We start from the raw sequence: 13772 nt of genomic DNA on the forward strand, positions 1-13772 counted from the left end.
CTGTGACATGATTTATTTATTTATTTTTTTTGCGAGGAGGGTTTGTTCTCCACCACAGTACGTTCATAATAAAAGAATCAAAAGAATAAAAGAATACATTTTTATAGTCACACAACGCATGCTTCTTATTAAGTGAAGACAAAACAGAAGAAAGACCTCCAAACAAACAGTAACTGAATGATGCTGCAGTAAAGGAATGGGGCTGTCTTATGCAAAAGATTTGAATGCAGACATTAATAATAATAGTAATTAAATGAAGGGTGAATATGTAAACTAAATAAAGTAAAGACAGCACTGAAGCGAGAGAGAAAGAAAAGGAGACGTTAATGTTGCTGTTCAAAGGCAGCAGTAACAGTGAGCCAGTGCAGGTGATTTCAGACTACGAGAAAACTGAGAGGCTCGACAATGATTGATTTAGGCTCCAGAGTCTAGATTCAGGCATGTGCAGTTGTGCAGAGGTCAGTGAAGAGAGCATGGAGGCAGATAGCATCAATATGACTGATAGCCATGATGAACAACCTGAGGCTGAGGAAGAGAAGGAGGGAAGGAATGAACAAAAGGCAGATTTTCAGAGGCTGTTTGGAAGCAGCGGAGGTGTGTTTGGCAAGTCTATCCAGGTTTGTTCTGATTATGAGCGAGTGGAGAAACAGCAGGCTGACAGCCCGGAGCTTCCCAGCTTGGATTCAGGTGTTAGCAGTGGGGGAGAGGAGCAGCTGAGTCAGGATGAGGGCATGGAGGATGTTGATAAGTCCATTGAATCTACACGCTTCCTGTTTCCGCCTCATCCTTCCAGTGCTTTACCATGCTCCCTGCTCTCTTTTCCTCAACTGCCTCTGAACTTGCCTGGGCCACGACTGAGTCCAGCTTTGCAGCTCCAGCCAGGTCACAAGACACAGGGGTTTGCTCTGATGTCAACAGGCAGGTCGGTGGAGCCCTCTGGTGATGGATATATGCCAGTGAAACAGGAGGAGGGCTGAGAACAGACAGCAGGCTCAACTAGCAGGACAACATAGCATGTAGCACATGGAGGAGTCATCACAGTCACTCAGTTCTCAGGAAAATGTAACATCACATAGAACAGAATAGCTCTTTATTGTTATTGTTACAAAAACAATGAAAGGCACTTTGGCATTTCTCCATGTGTGTGAAGTACACAACAGCGTAAGTATTTACACAATAACACAGAAAAAGAAAGTGCTAAGTTGCGGAGAGCGCCGGGCCGCTGCGTCTGCTCGCGCCGCCATCTTGAAGTAAAAAAAAAAAAAAAATCATGTTTCCGCCCGGTTTCGAACCGGGGACCTTTCGCGTGTTAGGCGAACGTGATAACCACTACACTACGGAAACTGCGTAACCGTCCACTCAGTTTTCACAATATGTGAATCATGAATGCATTACCCTTAATATATTTTCTGTCAATGTTTATGCTTGATTAGAAACTCATAGGCAAAAAAATAACGTGACTATTTCTATAATGTAAGGGCTGCCCTCTCTGCCATCCCACTAGCTGACCTAACTGTGCTAAGATTCCCTACATGCACTAAAGTTCTTGGCCACATACATATTGAGTTGCATGGCTATAGAAATCCATACCGTGAAGCCCCAACGCACATTTTTTTAAATTTATGTCATTGGCAGAGGAAGTTTGATGCTGTGCAGAGCCTTGGTGACTTTTACTGCACCCCTACCCATTTATTATGAAAAAGCAGCGCAACTGATTTTGCTTTTTTTTTTTTTTTTTTGTATAATACAAAATGATTTGTATGATTTAGATTTATACTTAAGTGGCAGCTATTTACTGGCTTTAGAAAGTTATTTTAAATGATGTCATGTCATGAATAACACAAGCTAGTTTCCATAAAAACTAAAAGTGGTGAAATTCTCAAAAAATGAGCGAGAAGTGTATGTAATTTTACATATTTTGTTGTTCTGTGTGTGTGTTTGATGTGTATCTGAAAAACTCACTGCAACACAGTTTTGAAAACACTGAAAGGACCTCAAAACATTTTTTTTTAACTTAAGAGAGGGGCCGAGGACACAGAAAAGACACACCTGCACAAAAACATGAAAACACAGAGAGCGACACATGACAGAGACACAAGGGGAACCTAATGGCCAAGGAACAAAACAGCGAATACAAGAACTTGAAACATAGAATAAACTCAAGACTACTAAATGAACCTAAACTACACCATGATACATAATAGACACCAAAACACAAGAAACTCAAAACACTGGGTTAAATGACCGAGAACCATGACACAGATCTGTTACCAACATACTGAAATGTCATCAAAATGAATGTAATTGATAAAACTCAGAAAGATCTAAAAAGTCTGTCAGATTAATGCCCGAATGTCACAATATGGTTTACTGACTTTAACAGTTCCTTCATTAATATGTGTATGCATCATGGATCTGACACTAAATAATGTTTCATTTTCTTCCTTTGTACATCCCCAAACTGTTATTCTTACATTTGTATAGTAAAAATAGAAAGATCCTGCCTCAGAGTTATATTGAAAAGCTTGTTTGTGCATTTATTACTTAATGTTTAAATTACTTTTATTGTAATTTATTATAATCAGGTTTTCCTAAAAACGCCTTCAGTTAATTTAATCACTAAAAATGATCAATCACAAGTTCTAAACCCTTTCTAACTTCATACATCATATCCTGTCACTTTTCAATCAGTTGGACACGTCTGTTCATTCACGCTTTCCGTGTCTGGGAACAGCAGTACTGAGTAAAATTGCATTTTTGGGGACGAGTTGTATTAAGTTTGTTTTGAATACTTAGCAAACATTCAGCAGCACAGCAGTAGTTGTTAACAACGTCTTCCATGTTTAGTGAGACACTAACTCTCACAATACTTTGCTAGTTTTATTTATGTAGTATCAGGTGCAGCTGTAGTTCCCAGCCATGGTATAACCTACTTCAGCGATGTCAAACTCAATTTAGGGCCATGCACAGTTCACTTTGATCTAGTAGGCTAAACCAGTGAAAGTGCCCTTTCTTTTGGTGTAAAGATGTTTAAATACACATTTAACCCCAATGAATATGAGATAAAGAAGTGCAATTTTGGGTCATATGAGCTCTTAGTTAGTTAGTCTTAGTTAGTTAGTTCAGTTTTCTGCCAAAGCTGGGTCTCTTTGTCAGTGTGAAGCCAAGCGTACTTAAATGTTTTAGCATAAACCGAGCAGATGTTCACCAAACGTCTGGCCCGTGAACTGTGGTAAGAACACGGACTCAACCATGCTGTGCTGAAGTTTGTAGTTAAAAGAGCTCTCGTCCTGTATAAACCGCTAATATTGAGACAGACAGTAAATGGAGAAGTCCTCCAACATTTCTGCAGGATCGTATGCCCCGTTTCCCCTTAGTTTTTTTTTCTCTGATTAGAATACATAAAGTGTGTCCATGTGATTCTATTAGAAAACTGTGTTTTCATTCTGCAAGTTAATCGATATTTGGAGAGGAGAGACTGAGAAGGTGAGAGGTGATGGGACCCTGGGGATACACCAGGACTTCTAAAAATTTGCTTCCTGTATTTGCAGAAGTATCTCCAACCCAAACTATAACAGCTGCATACAGGGAACCACTGATGTTTATGCTGCACGACAGGATTTGACAGAGAAAGAAAGAAAGAAAAAAAAAAGTGAACCACGGACAAGTTTGATAATTCTTTGATTTATCCAGAATATATTTAGTTAAACTGTTGTTTTCATCAAAGTGGGATTGTGCTGGTTTCAGTGGGAAAAGTATGAAGTTTATTTAAATAAAAAGTTCAAAGACCTGTGAAAGGTTGTAAATTAATAAAGTTTGTCAGTATTTTATAAGGATGTCATGTTTCTGTATCACATCTGTCCCGTTTGAGCCTCTTACCCAAACATCAGTCTGTTTGGTGCTCCGATATCTTCAACATCTTACGTAAATTGTACTGCAGTTTTCTCATCCAATAAAATAATATTTACTTCATCAGTTTGTCTTCAGTTTTATGTGAAACATACAAGGATCAAATCTTTTTAGTTTATTTTAGGGATATGGGATATTGTCCTTAAATATAATTAAAGCTTTCAGACAGTGTGTATGAATATTTCTCTGTCAGACAGTCACACAAGTATAAATGATACAAAACAGAAATGTATACCTTGAATTTTAACTGAAATACAATATTTGAGACAACTACATTTTTTGTTTCAAAATTTTTTGTATAGTAAAATCTCAATAATGTAAATCCTATTACATTTGTAACATCACAATGAAATGAGACTCGTTTCAAGAGCTACACTAGCAAACCAGTTTACTAGCTAAACTTAGCATAATTGTTGGCTAAAGGGACTCGGTGCATGGTTGTGGTGTTCTCCCAGATGCATCAAACAATACAATTTTCTCTGTTTAAAGTCAAACAAATGATATAAAATAAAGCTCTATTTCCATCGAACATGTCAAACATGAGCTGTCCACCACAGCTGTAGCTGCTTATGGCGCGGTTGCTAGGTAACAGAAACTTTCAGTAGCAATGAGCAATAAACCCTATACTATACAGAGGTAAGAGATCACAATCTTCATATCAGAACTTATATTTAAGTTTCAAAAGTTAAAAACAAAACAAAACAAAAACAAAGAGATGAGATGTTTAAACTGTTTAAGAACTAGTTTTGAAATCATAATACTTTCACTTCACTGCTTTCACAGTCATAGTAACCATGAAACAATTTTAACAAATAAAGAGTTTCGGTTTAACAAGTCTACAAGGTGCCATTGGTGGCTGACGTGTTAAGTAACTTGATAAAGAGTACAAAGGGAATTGAAAAAAAGCACATACTCATAGTGGCTGTTGTGGTGTTTCACAGTTCTTCATATGAAGTCTCAAAATATGTGACCAATCATATCACTAAGTTACTGTTGTCAGAAAAAAACCCACAGTTCGTAGCTTCTTCTGTTCTTTTCTTTGAACTCTCTTTCATAAGTCACACTAGATGTAAAGAAGTGTTATATAGGACAAAGGTAAAGCTTAAATTATCTTACAGACATTGAAATGACAGAACACTGAACACACCCGGACTGGTATGTTCTTAATGTCACTTTATGTTTTTTTAAATTATATTTTAGTTTAATAGGCAGGCAAAACAGACAGGCTAAGAGCAAAGTGCTCTGTTAGGTTGAAGGTCTTTAACATAAGACCGTGTGTGTGAGGAGAGGAATTTTAAATTATATTCTGGATTTAACAGGGAGGCAATGAAAAGAACCAATATTGGAGAAATATGCTCTCTTCCTTTTGGTAGTGCCAGAGCCAGCAAATTGGCCAATGTGACGTGGCGACCCAGTCCTGACAGCAAAGAACGGCAACAGTAGGAGACAAAGCGTGTGATTGGCAGCAGGGCAGAGGTATACCTCTGCCTACATTTGTGAGTAGGGTTTCCACGAGCTGGGCTGGGATGTGATGGCCCCAGTGAACCGGCCGGTCAGCTGCCGGCTCAGCTGCCGGCCCAGCAGCCAGCCCAGCTGCTTCTGATGCTGGGCCAAATGATGCAGCACTGGCGGCGATGTCCGCATGGCAGGCGACGGCCCAGGACGAGCAGCTGGCTGTTCTGTGGGAACAAGCACCACCAAGCAGCACCAGCACGTCCTGCCCTGCTGTCAGTGATGCTCAACTGGATGGCGGAGGGAGAGGATCCACAGGTTTTCAGGCCACGGTGCTGGCATGTCGCTGGCCGGAGGAGGAGAGGGCGACACAGCTTTTGCCACTGACAGGGGTTTTGAGCCTGTCACCAGCGTCTCGGGGGGTGTTCGAGGTCATCTGCTGGGTGGTGTTGTGGATCGCATGGGCCTCTCCCCGGAGGATGTCAGAGAGATGGCAGTAGGAGGCGCACTGTAGGAGGCGCGTATGCTGAACCTTGTGTTCCTCGAGCAGTTTGTGAAGGGGCTGCCCGAGGCCACTGCCCGCTGGGTCCGCTAGCGGCTGGAGGAGGACTATCCTCCGCCTGTGAGCGCTTTGGCACGAGCGATGTGCCCACGGCAGCACCCGCTGCTTGTTGATAGTAAGAGCAACAAGCGCTTTCACGTCAAAAGTCGTCATAAATAAGCCTCCAATAACACCAGAAAAAGTCGCCAGATTTGTCGCTAGTCGCTTTTTAGAAAAAAAAAAAAAAACGACGCTAAGGGGGGTTTGAAAACTCTCTAAATATAGCGACAAAATCGCTAAGTTGGCAACACTGTTTTCAGGGTATTTAAAAAAATTCAAAACAAAACAAAACCGTGCATCTCAATGTGTATTCTCTGAGCATGCGCAGAATTACGCACAGCTGTCATGTGATCCTGTGATCCTGTGATCGAACAAAGGATCAAAGGCTCAAAGAGCGCTGACGTCAAATTCGCAGCCACGAAAGTCTATAAATAGCCCCTCTTCACCGTTGCAAACACAGTTTTACTTGGAACATTTTCAGAAACAGCGAGTTGTGTTTAGCAAACCAGAAACCTTTCAGAAAGGGACTATTTTAAAGTTAAATAATTAAGCACACGTATTTTTCTTTCGACACGTTGCATTAAGCTTTTAAAGAAATGTCACGAGAAATAGTCAATAATTCACAGTCTGACAGAGCGATTCCAGCGGAATCAATCGAACTATGTGGGTTAGTGGAGAGAGAAATATCGGAGCCTAGGGACCTTCAAATGAAAATACAAGAACTCCAGTTGGAGTTAAGCACCCTAAAGCGCGAAAAGAAATATTACAAAAAGAATTACTATCGCTTTAAAAATGAGCGTGAACAAATGAGTACAGATGTGCATGACAGGAATGTCCACTTTAGGGAAAGCATGGTTGAGCTTGAAGAAGTGACTCAACAGTCAGATAACATCCAAGCTCTAATTGTTGCAGAGAATAAAAATTTGCAAGCAGAGGTTAGAACCTTTCGGATGATGCTCCATGAATTTCAGGAAAAGGAAGCATCTCTGCTTGAGCAGAACAGCAACATTGTTGCTGAGTTGTCTCAGATTGAAAGGGAGAGAAATGAACAGAAGAAAGAGAACGCACATCTCAAGGAAGCGTTAGTGAGACTTGAGCACCAAGTGGGAGAAGCTCACCATAAAATATCAAAAAAAGAAGAGATAATAGAAAAACAGAATAGAGAAATAGATCACAAGACTGAACAGATAGTTGAGCTGAAAAAAGAAATCTGTACTCTTCAGCGTCGGGTGAGACAGGCTCTGGATGACAAACAGTCACAGGTGGAATCTCTGGAGGCTAAATTGCAGGAACAGGTTAAAACCGTTCAAATGATGCACTGTGACTTTCAGGAAAAGGAAGAATATCTCCTTAAGGAGAACAGCAGCATTGCTGCTGAGATAAACAAATTAAAAACAGCAAACACAAATCTCAAGAAACGTTTACAAAATCTTGAGTATCAAGAAAAGACAACAGAAAGTCTGACACTGCAAATATTTTGGCTGAAAGAAAAAGTCAAAAAGCAAAATTTCAAGATTGTTCATAACGAAGATCTCATAGATGAACTTTATGAACATCTTAAAATGAAAAGAGAAATAATTAATAATCTTCAGGATGAGCTGAGAAGGGAGGAGGAAGAAGAAATATTAGCTGCTGTTCACAACATCACTGGTGAACCTCTGCAGCTGGAGAATCTTGCTCCTGAACCCGAGGAGCTTTTTTTTCCTGCCTTGGAACCACCTCCTGATGTGGTGCCGACACAGGAGAATCTTGGTCTTCAACCTGAAGAGCTTGATTGTCCTGTCTCAGAACCATCTCCTGACGTGGCTCCGACTAGTGGTTCATGGCGTCATGGTGCCAAACGCCTACTTAAAATAGGTTTAGGTGTTGCCGCAGTAGGCCTTATTATACCTGCAGCTTACTGGGGCTTTTCAATGCTTAACAGTGATTGCCTATTTAACTCTGTCTATGGCCTCCTTGAGCCATATTGCCACCTTGGTGATGGATTAGTTCCCTTTTAAAGACTAGTAATGATGGACTGCTTTTCATCCACAGTCCAGAAAACCATACGTTGTTCATGTTAGACAACGTGCGCAACATTTAGCTAACTTGTGCTCTCATTTTTCTTTTCTTTTGCCTCTCACCCCCCCAACCAGTCGCGACAGATGGCTGCCCCTTCCTGAGCCTGGTTCTGTCAAAGGTTTCTTCCTGTTTAAAGGGAGTTTTTCCTTTCCACTGTGCCTAGTGCTTGCTCACAGGGGATCATTTGATTGTTGGGGTTTAATTTGTTAAAAAACACAACAAATTAGGTGAGGGGTTCACATAATAGAGAGCACGACAAAAACTACAAATTTTTAAAAAATTTGTTAGTTGCAAATCAAAATAAAGACAACAATTTCTGAAAAACATCTCTTACGGCTCTGTTTATTTGCTTAAATGAACACTTGTATTTTTTGTCATAGAAGAATATATACATTGTCTTAAATATCTAATAATTTTAAATTTAGCCCTGCGCTGCATGAGATAAACTGAGATGAGATAAACTGAGATGAGATAAACTGTGGCACAGACGGCTGTCGGCCTGGCGAGGGAGAGTTCCTCTTCAACCTCCAGACGGAACCCAGTTTGTTACTCGCAGCCAGTGCCGTAGCTCCGCAAACGCACATAACGCACACTGCGTAGGGCACCAAATGGCCGGTAGGGCACCAAAAAAATCAGGGTCGTAAAAAAAAAAAGTAAACCATATTAATACTATAAATATCATATGCATTAATATGGTTAAACAATACAAAAGCAACATAAAACAATTTTCCCGAGAAAAGGGGTGAATCTGCTTTGTGCCCTGTCTCCAGTCTCCTCCTGGTGCCCCCCCACTCCCAGTGGTCTGTTCTATAATTGGTAAACACCTGTTTGAACATGGCCTCGAAACGGCAACAGGAGTCGGGAGCGGAGAAAAGAAAGAAGAAGAGGAAGCGTGATGAAACTCAGGCGTCGCTTGCCGGTAAGGCAATGTTTAAATAATAATAATAAAAAAAGTTCATTATTGTAGCCCTTGCTTGCACGCTCATGTCCGTCAACTCTGTGATAGCTCCTGTTAGCAGTGTTCATACTGTGTTAACAAATGTTGCAAATGATTGATGTTGGGTAGTTTGTTTACGTTGTGGATATGAATATAGAATGGACTACTAAAAGCAACTCATCATGGTCACTCAATTGACGGTTTTCAGATAACGTTAGCAATCGTGACTCACGATTGCTAACGTTATCGTGATTCGTGAGACTAGCATTTCCCTCCTCAGGTTGCTAGCTGGCTAACGTCATGCATGCTACTGATTAACCTTAACTTTGGGATAGGTCAGTGATGCAGTCAAGTATTATTATCAGATTAGACAAGATTACTTTGTATGTTGCTGCATTTCAGGATATCTATAAAGACGCATATCTTATTTATGCCATTGACGTCTGAACACAAATAGTTCTCGTCTTTCTTTAGGGTCATAGATCAAGGGCGACATCTGTTGGTGAAACTGTAATATGAAACCTATATCTTCCAGTAATATAGATTTCCTACTTGCGCATTTATATCAAATTATGTACAGCATGTTTATATTGCCATTTGCCATTATGAAAATCTATACATGTAAAATATAGTTAGTAATTTTTAAATGTACCAGTGACTTACTTAATTTATTAGTCTTATAATGCAATCTTTCGTAGGCCTACTGTAGATTCAAAATTGTATTTCTGTAAAATCCCTGAATATTTTCTCTTGTATGCAGGGTCAATGCTTAAATATGTTCAAGGAGGATCTCAAGGACAGGATGAACCATCCAGTAGTAGTGCCATCCCTGGACATCAACCACCAGCCATTGTAGACCCTGCAACAATCCCTAGCCAAGAAGAACAAGAACCATCAACCACCAGTTCAGGTACAGTTCCATACACAAGTACCACTGAGAGTCCTGTCACTGAGAGACTATCAGAAAGTGACACTGTGGAGACATGTGTGCCCCCTTCAACCGATCCTGCTCTTTGGCCAGCTCACATTGTAGATGCTGATCGTGTTGAAATTGTGCGGAGAGGTCCTTTTAATGTCAGCTCTGATTTTAATTTTCCAAAGGGGCCTGATGGAAGAGCATTTCACACTAGCCTTAAGTTCAAAATTCTTCCCAATGGAGAAAAGGTTCACCGGAGCTGGTTAGTGTACTCACCGCAGAACAATGCTGTGTTCTGCTTTGCATGTAAGCTTTTCAGTGTGAAGGATATAAAGCTGAGTACAGAGGGCTTCAGTGACTGGTCGAACATCAACATCCGTTTGAGGGGTCATGAGTGTAGCCAAGACCACATACAGTGCATGCTTAAGTGGAGAGAACTGGACACACGGCTAAAGAAAAGCATGGCAATAGATCAACAGGAGTTGACCTTACTAGAGGCAGAAAGGAAAAAGTGGCGAGAGATTCTCAAACGATTACTCTCAATAACTCTCTCACTGGCTTCCAGAAATTTGTCTTTTAGGGGCTCTTCTGACTGTCTTTATGAGCCGGACAATGGCAACTTCTTGAAGGAAGTAGAGCTTATGGCAACATATGACCTTGTAATGGCAAATCACTTGGCCAACATAAAAGATGAAGGTTCCCACACACATTACCTCAGCCCTGAGACACAGAACGAACTAATTCAGATTATCTCTTCAGAAACATTCCGCGCCATTGTGAAGCAAATCCAGTTGGCAAAATACTTCTCCATCATTCTTGACTGTACTCCAGATGTGAGTCACACTGAACAAATGTCAGTCATAGTACGCATTGTTTGTTTCCAAGCACAACCAGATATTAAAGAATACTTTCTTGGCTATATAAACGTGGAGCAAACAACTGGCCTTAACCTGTCCAATGTTGTCCTTGACAAGTTGAAGGAGCTTGGCATTCCATTTGAAAACTGTCGAGGACAGGCCTATGACAATGGGGCCAACATGAAGGGGAAGAAGCAAGGTGTTCAGGCCAGACTGCTACAATTAAACCCGAGAGCATTGTTTGTGCCTTGTGGAGCTCACACGATGAATCTGGTCATAGCTGATGCTGCCAAGTCCTCTCCAGATGCAACTGGCTACTTTGGGTATTTGCAGAAGTTGTTCAATTTCTTTTCCAGTGCCACCCAGCGATGGGCCATTTTAACAAAACATGTGAAATTGACACTTAAATCTTGGAGTGACGTTAGATGGGAAAGCAGGCTTCAAAGTGTAACTGCTGTCCGGAGTCAGACAAAAGAAGTGAGGGATGCTCTCCTGGAGGCCAGAGAAGCTGTAAGTGATGCAGTCGCAAAGGTGGAGGCTCAAGTGCTTGCTGAGGAAGTAGCCTCATTTCGATTTTTGATTTGCTCCATCGTGTGGTGTGAACTTCTTACAATCACAAACCAGGTGAACAAGTTACTACAGTCCAGCTCCATGCAGCTCGATGTTGCTGTCAGGCTCATTGACACTGCCAAAAGTAACCTCTCTAAATACAGACAGTCTGGGTTTGATGAGGCTGTGTCAGCTGCCAAAGAACTCTGTGAGGCCCTGAACATAGAACCACAGTTGAAGGAGAAAAGGCTCAGGAGCACAAAAAGGCAGTTTGCATATGAAGCTGTTGATGAGCCCCTCCATGATGCCCTTAAAAAGCTTGAGGTCACATTTTTCAATTGTGTTGTGGACTCTGCTTTAATCTCCCTACAGGAGAGGTTTGAGACCATGAATCAAGTGAAGGAGAAATATGGAGTGCTGCTTGATTTCAGCAAAGTGAATGGGATGTCCAAGGAGGATTTAAAAAAACACTGCACTGAAGTACAGAAGACACTGACAGATAAGGGAGTAGCTGACATTGATGGACCTGAGATGATGCAGGAAATCATCAACCTTCCTCAGCTGCCACCACAGACGTCTGCTTTGGAAATGCTGTCATTTTTACATGACAATCAGCTTCAAGAGGTATATCCCAATCTGTGGATTGCTCTGCGTATTGCACTGACCCTGCCTGTCACAGTTGCCTCTGCTGAGCGAAGCTTTTCAAAGCTCAAACTCATTAAAACGTACCTGCGTTCATCAATGGGGCAGGAACGTTTAAGTGGTCTGGCTGTTATCAGCATCAATGGTGACGTGGCTCAGAAACTATCATATGATGACCTTATAGCTGATTTTGCAACCAGAAAATGCAGGCGTGTGCCTCTCTAGGCCCTAGAGAGGCACACCACGCCTGCATTTTCTGGTTGTCAGAGTATGCCCTAGAGTCTAGGGCATACTCTGACAACGAATTGTAAAAATGTTTAACATAGTTACTTAAGGAATGTGGCTTTTGTGTTCAAATTCTTATTTTTCTTATTTAAGTTTCTTATTTAAATTCTATTGTGAAACTATTTGTAAATATATTAATAATAATACTATTATATTATATATATTATTTTTTTATAAAAAAAATTACACATTATTGCCAGGCTCTTTGTTCTTGTTCCAATGTTCAATTTTTGTTTCAGTATTTATTTGTAACAGTATTTTTAACCTCCTTTAACCTTATTTATTTGTTTAACTGTCATGTTTGCTGTTATTTAATTAAACAAATTCCACTGAGAAATTCAAAAGTATTAATGTTTTTTTTTTTTCAGTGGCGGGGGGGGGGGGGGGGGCACCATAAAGCATTTGTGCTTAGGGCACCCAAATGGCTAGCAACGGCCCTGCTCGCAGCATCGCAAAATTAGACACAGCAATTTCTTAGAGTCTGGTTTAAGTCCTGAAATGACATCTCCTTACCTGTCACGGTTCTGGGTCAGTTTGAGCCAGTATTTTGAGTTGTTATGTTTTGGTGTGTTTTTGCATTATGGATTGTTTTCTTATTCTCTTGTGGTGCTTTTGTTGGTTATGATGATGATGATGATGATTATTAATCTATGTTTTAGTTATTCTTGTTTAGGGATTAGTTCTTAGGTTTTGTGTTCTCATGTTTTTTGCTGGTTTAGTTCAGTGTCTAGTCTGTCTCTCTCTGTCCAGTCCGTGTCTTAGTTTAGTGTGTATTGTTTCCTGTTTTATTTTGAAGGATTGTGTTTTATGTCAGTGTGTCCAGCTTCGATCCCCTGACTCGTTAGCCCCAATCTCTCCCAGCTGTGTCTCCCTCCTGTTTTCCATTCCCTGATTACTTCCCTGTGTATATTAGCCCTGTGTTTGCCCTTGCTCAGTGCCGCATCGTACCATCGGATGTGTGTTTTATACTGTGGTCAATATTTTCGTGTTCACTACCCTTGTTCAGTTCATGTTTTAATTTCTCCAGCAATAAAGCTGAGGTTTTGAGTTACAATTCTGTGTGATTGGTTGATCCTACAAGTTTGATGGAAATGAGCTTTTGGTGATAATGAGCAGAGGATGTACCCTCAAATCAATAAACATAATTATACACTCTAATCTTATGCTGACTGTAATTGTAAATAATATTTCACATTCAAGAAAATATCTGGAAAATGAATAGTAAGCTGTAGGGGTTATAGCCTAACATTAGAATCTAAAATATGTGAAAACTTAAACTCATTACACCCTGTTCAAATAATGATTCGTGTCTTATTTGCTCATATTAATATCCTAGCTGGCATATTTTGTACTTTCACTCCCATATGGACCCCATTGAAAACAAGATGGCCTATCTCAAGGGGCTGTCCTTAATGAAGTGGAAATCACAACGTTACAAGTCCAGTGTGGTCTTAACGAGGGTAACACGGCTCAGTTTTTAATCAATGTCTGTGATTGCTGGCTGGTCTATTTATAAAGGCTTGTTAACAAATATCCTTCAAACACAGAAAATGGAGAAGAAAA

General features: G+C 40.5%; 1 non-coding gene across 1 annotated transcript; it reads right to left on the reverse strand.

The window, feature by feature from the left end:
• Positions 1–1271: 1271 nt before the first annotated feature.
• Positions 1272–1344, reverse strand: trnav-aac (transfer RNA valine (anticodon AAC)). The gene has a single exon. It is a non-coding gene; the product is annotated as a tRNA-Val (tRNA).
• Positions 1345–13772: the final 12428 nt, after the last annotated feature.

The sequence above is a fragment of the Astatotilapia calliptera genome, chromosome 6 (genome assembly GCF_900246225.1).
Source record: "Astatotilapia calliptera chromosome 6, fAstCal1.2, whole genome shotgun sequence".
NCBI lineage: Eukaryota > Metazoa > Chordata > Actinopteri > Cichliformes > Cichlidae > Astatotilapia > Astatotilapia calliptera.